This window comes from Serpula lacrymans, assembly GCF_000218685.1.
Source record: "Serpula lacrymans var. lacrymans S7.9 unplaced genomic scaffold SERLAscaffold_4, whole genome shotgun sequence".
Classification (NCBI taxonomy): Eukaryota; Fungi; Basidiomycota; class Agaricomycetes; order Boletales; family Serpulaceae; genus Serpula; species Serpula lacrymans.
Genome location: NW_006763293.1, coordinates 230,905 through 236,904, shown reverse-complemented (window position 1 = coordinate 236,904; position 6,000 = coordinate 230,905).

Sequence of the window (6,000 nt, the reverse complement as noted above, 5' to 3'; positions counted from 1 at the left end):
TGGTCTGGTTGTAGTGGACCACCTGGTCAAACAAGGGAGGGAGAGGGGTAGTTAAATGTACCCAAGTGAATGGGACAGCAATGTACATAGGCAACATGAGGGGATGAACCTTCTCCAAAAAACTACCCACCCACACTCTAACCAGGCAAGACGAGTGACCAATGATTTTACAGTGGACAACGGCAGATCAACATCATGAAGTTGGACCTGTTGCATAATTTGGACCGGCTGCTGGGGCTTTGCCGATATTAAAAGTGGCACATAGTAGTCAATGAATTGGTGATGGAAGCAGATAGAGAGCGGTGACATCAGGTATGGTGGAGGAGCAAGGAAGACAAGTAGGAGGAGGGTAGAGGTGACGAAGAAGTGGACTAGAATAGGTAGCCAGAAGTGACCATCAGATGAGAATAAAAAGGGCCCATGGTGGGGCTAAGTAAAGGAAAAAGGGTAGGGGAAACAACAACAGCAAGGGCGCAATGTGTAGCCAGTGGCAACACAAAAATTTGCCGAAATGCCGAAATGCAGAAAGTACCGAATGGAAAAGCAAAGGTGAGCGTGACTGAATTGCCTAATAGAGGTGGTGCTGATCAGCCACAAGTTCAAAAAAGGCAATATTAATTACTATTCCACGTGGCACTGTGCCTGTGTGGCACAAAGGTGAGTCTTTTTGAATATTTGCTTTATTTTTGACACTTGTCTATGCTACCAATCAACTTTGGTGCATAAAAGCGGTACAACTACTTACAATAGCAAGCACCAGCAAATAGTTTCAATGACCCTAGTAATAGAGCAACAATTGGAGGAAAAACTGAACATGTCAAGAGCCCCAGTGGGTGCAACCACTGAAGGAGACAGCAAAAAACAAACCAAACCAATGGAGAATGAAGTTGAAGGAAGTGACTGCACATGGGGAGTGTAACACCCAAATTTGGGTGAAGGATGAGCAGCAACAGAGGCAGATCAAATTGCATGGAAGAAGAGATGGGGAGAGAATATGAAACTGGATGCCCAGTGGCCATACCCAGTCACACCTGAAACATCGCCAGCAGGATTGGGAGAATGCACAAAGTGCGGATGGGGCGGCCACAAGCACTTTCAGTGCTATAGAAAGTTAGCCAAATTACCGGAACTAGAGCAAATCTTCAGACAAGCAGTGGAGGAAAATCCAGCAAGTATAATGATTATAACAGAGAACAGAGAAATGGAGGTTTCTTGGGAGGATTGATAGGAACAAGAAGCAGCGGGAAAAGAGGCAGCCGGGATGGCATGAAGATAGATGGCCATAGCCAATCCCCAAGTAAGAAGCCATCAAAGATACTTCTAGAGATCACGATGGGGACAATAGACCAGGACACTAAAATGGTAGAATCAAACACAATAGCAAAGAACCCTGACATTTATAACAAAGAGAGTGATAACATGTACAGTGACTCCAAAATTTGGCCTAAACACGGTGCGCAATGTCATGCACCAAAATTGATTGGTAGCATGGACAGGTGTCAAAAATGAAGCAAATATTCAAAATTACTCGCTTTTGCGCCACACAGGCACAGTGCCACGTGGAATAGTAATTAAGACTTTCCGCGTTTTGGCATTTTCGCAAATTTTTGCGTTGCCACTGGCTACATGTTGCGCCCTCGCTTTTGTTGTTCTCCTTTTTTCTTTACTCAGCCCCACCATGGGACCTTTGCTCTCTTTTTTATTCTCACCTGACGGTTGCTTCTGGATCCCCATTTTAGTTCACCTCCTTATCACCTCCACCCTCCTCCTCCTCATCTTTTTTGCTCCCCCACCATATCTGATATCACCACTCTCTATCCACTTTTGTTGCTAATCCGTCAACCACCACGTGCCACTGCTGATATCAGCAAAGCCCTAGCAGCCGGTCCAAATTATGCAACAGGTCCATCTTCATGACGTCAATCTTCCATCATGTACCATCAAAATATTGGTCGCTCGTCTCGCCTGGTTGGAGTGTGGGTGGGTAGTTTTTGAGCTGGAGAAAGTTCATCCCCTTGCGTTGCCTATATACATTGCTGTCCCATTCACTTGGGTACACTTATCTTTCGTCTATTGTCTTCACTACAGCTACAGCTACCACATGCTGCCTGGGACTCACGTGTTCCAAATTGGAACTACTCCTCTCCCTCCCTCGTTTGACCAGGTGGTCCAATACAACCAGTCTATTGGTAAGGCCATGGAACCGTTGGATTTGGACTAGGTGGTGGACCGGTGGCTCCAGTTTCTTTTTTTTCAGCAGAACATTCATTTACAGTGTGATTATTTTTGATTTTTGAATCATTTTTATGGACACACATTTTCTTAGAATGCCTGACTGACAACAAAGGAACTGTGTTGATACTGATATTGTTTTGCTTTATCTTTTTCTTTACTGCATCTTCCCATGACTTCATGATTTTCTTGCTCTCTTTCTGTTATTAGACTTTATTTTATGGCTGTACAAACCTGTGACATTACTTACACAGCATTTATTGTTCCATCCCATTCTTTTCCTTATTTTGACAAAAAAATCTTATCCTGTACTACCTACACAGGATTTGTCAGTGTACATTCCTTCCTTCATGTTCTTTCTCATTCTTTTTGCACAGCTATACTGTGCATAGCCTACCTTTTATTTACTATATAAACCCCTGTAATTTCACCTTGTAAAAAAAAAAACAAGAACTCCAATCCAGACTTCTTCTCTAATCTCAAGTTCACTACTCTGCTACTTGTGATCCAGTGTGGTCACAACACTTCCCAACACTACCACTGTTAACTGCTGTCATCATCACTTGTCACTTTTGAAAATCATTATCATCCTTTTCGATTAGAGTCCTTCTGAGCACTACAGTTTGTGTGTCAGGAGCCTGCTATCACTGGGAACCTTGTCACCTTGTCATCTTGTCGTTCTCAAACCTACCTTGAGCTACAATTAGCAAGATAGTGCTTGTCGATACTTGCCACTAAGCCCCTATTTTCTATCTTCCAACTATCCCTCCTTCTCAAAACCCACACCCATACATCCCTGGGTTTGACTTTGAAGGATCGTCATACATACCACCCCACAAACAACCAGAGCACCCACTGTTCTAGGAGGTAAAGCCCATAAACAAGTTCTGTGGAATCTGGGAGGATTGTTTGTTAGTTTGTTTTTGTGTGTGGTTTTCTAACAACAGTTCTCATCATCAACAGCAAAGTGCACCACTAACAGGCATGGAAATGTCACTTGACTTTGGCAGACAAAAGTACTTGGTCCTGGCTACAAAATGATTCCTGGGTCATGTGATGTGGCCCAGTGGCTGTGGAGATATGTCTATTTTGAAACAGCACTACCATTGTAACAGTTTTTTCACTTTTGAGTTGAAAGCAGAGATCACAATGATATCATAGAATATCTGGCTTTGTTTGGTCCCACAAACAAAGATACATGTATAAACATTGTTTCCGAGTTTAAAAAAGTTTACACACTTCTTTATTCACAACCACCATCATCATGAAATCCCTTTCTCCTGCTCAAAAGAACCAGATTCTTAACCTCATTGATGCAGGTCAAACTGCTCACTCCATTGCCTCTACCACTGGTGTTCATGTCTCTACCATCTCTAGACTTCACTCCAAGGAGTGTTCTGCACTCCAAAAATCTGTTGGAGGTTGTCCATCTAAGCTTTCTCCTGCCAATGTAACAACCACGAGTTTGTATGCTCTGGTGCACAACTCAGACAAAGCTATAAAAAAGTGAGGGGAGTGGTTACCCTTTAGATAGGACTGAGTTTGTTGTGGGTAAACAATAGGAGGACTCATAGAAGAGTCTCCTTGATCTATTGGGGTATATATACTACTATAGTTTGTTTGTACATGTGTACTGTACAGTTGATGGGGGCAGTGGCTGATGATGTCATGTGTTATTGTAACACTACCCCCCTTCTAAGGCTCGACTTCCAGGCGAGACCAAATATTAGAGGTAGTCACTTCAAGCAGCCAAAATTTTGGGGCTCTTAGCTTGATCATAATCTTCAAACCAACAGGGCTAGTAGCCCCCTAGAGCATGGTCTACCACGTCCTTTGGGACAACTACATGGGACATCCAAAAAGCCTAATGGGATATCCCATTGGACCATGTAGGATATCCCAATGGGATATCTGGGATGGACCATTGGACCAATTGTCTTTTGGATATCCCAATAGAACATCTGGGATAGACCAATGGTCCAACTTTCATTGGGATATCCTATTAATCACAGAGATGTCTGGGGTCCCTATAACAATTTATTCTATGGCAGATATGTGTTACTTACAAGTCTGATTGAAGATATAAATGGGTATATATATCTATGCCATATACTTTATATTATAAAGATGCAATAATTATAATACATTTTACAAGCTATAGGATAGAAAGAACAATAACATTTGTTTGTCTATTAATGCAAAGGGAAGGATTTACCATATCATAATGTGATCAAAGATACCTAAAATGATATTACTGTTTATTACAACCTTAAATTAGTCATACCATATATAATAGGACAAATATGCATTGCCACATTCAGTAACAAGTTCAATTTATGATACTCTGAATTGGCTCCTGAGCTTTATGACCATAGTGATAATCATAAAATAGGTTTGTCCCTTATCAGCATACTCAACAAATACACAAATCAAACAAACCATGCAATGCAACACCAGATCTTAATAATATTATAACAGTATCTTACTTTTCATATGTAACAATCTAAATCTTGAAAACTACTATTGAATTTTGACCCCATATTTGTTATTGTGTTACTGCAACAATAATCAACTGAATACATTTGGTGTGACAGTCACAAAGAGGTCAAGTCTAAATAATCTAAGATAGTGACAAGATGTTCCAAGGCAGAAACCAGTGCATGGTGAACTGAGCCCAGACTAGGCCTATCTGGAATTTGGAATTTGTCACATGTCACAGACTGCAGTGAACATGTCAATGTAGCATCATGTGATGTTGCAGCAGAGTGTAGATGGACCTGAGATCCAAATCCAGTAGTGTTATTGTGGACCTTTTGAGAATTGGCTTGGAATATTGCAGAAGGCATGCCTTAAAAGGAAGAGTTTATTTTGTTTTGTTTTGTTTTGTGACACATACAACTAGATATGGAGACTCCTTCTAAAGACCTGGGTTGGTGTTTTTCAGCCATCTTGTGTGACAAGCACATAATCTTAGTGAATTTTCCAAGACCAGCAGAAGTACCAAGTACAGGATCCTATGAAACAACACTGGTTAGATTGGCTCATATATATCCACCCAATATGGAGGGAATTAGTTTTCACATACATCTCCAATCAAGCATCATAAGCAATGGCAAGCATCTTAGTCATTGAAAATCAATAGATTTGATAGCTATGGTGCAGGATATATATTATGATGTATGCAGACTTACTTTCCCTGGAAAGATGATATTTGCATATACATACCACTGTAGCTGCCACTGGCAGCATTGGTGACTCTGCAGCTTGCCCACCACTAAAGCTTGTTACTTTGTCTAGTTTAATATTACCAATTGCTTATAATGACTAATTCTGTGGAAAGAGCTTGATTAGTTGGTGAAGTGCTGTTGTGATGAATTCAAGATCATACTATCTGATTAATACAGTAGTGCCATGAGACGTGGACAATTCCAATTGTAGCATGTGGTATCCTAGAGCATCTGTTTAGTACACCATAGGAAATCTGACCACATGATACAATAGAAAAATCCCAGTGTTGCCATGGGACATCCAATTTAGATCATGGGACATCCAAGTCAGACCATGGGGTATCCAAGTTAGACCATGGGACATAGGGTTAGTGTAAGGACCATTTATTATTTTCTCTATGTCTTGGTTTTCAAACACTTTCCCCGTTACACCTCTGGCCCTAGGGCTGGAGGTATCGTTTGCTATTCTACTTCTCATAGCCCTCACAGGATTTCTCAACCATTGTTACCACTTTATATCGCAGATCAGAGACTGGGTATC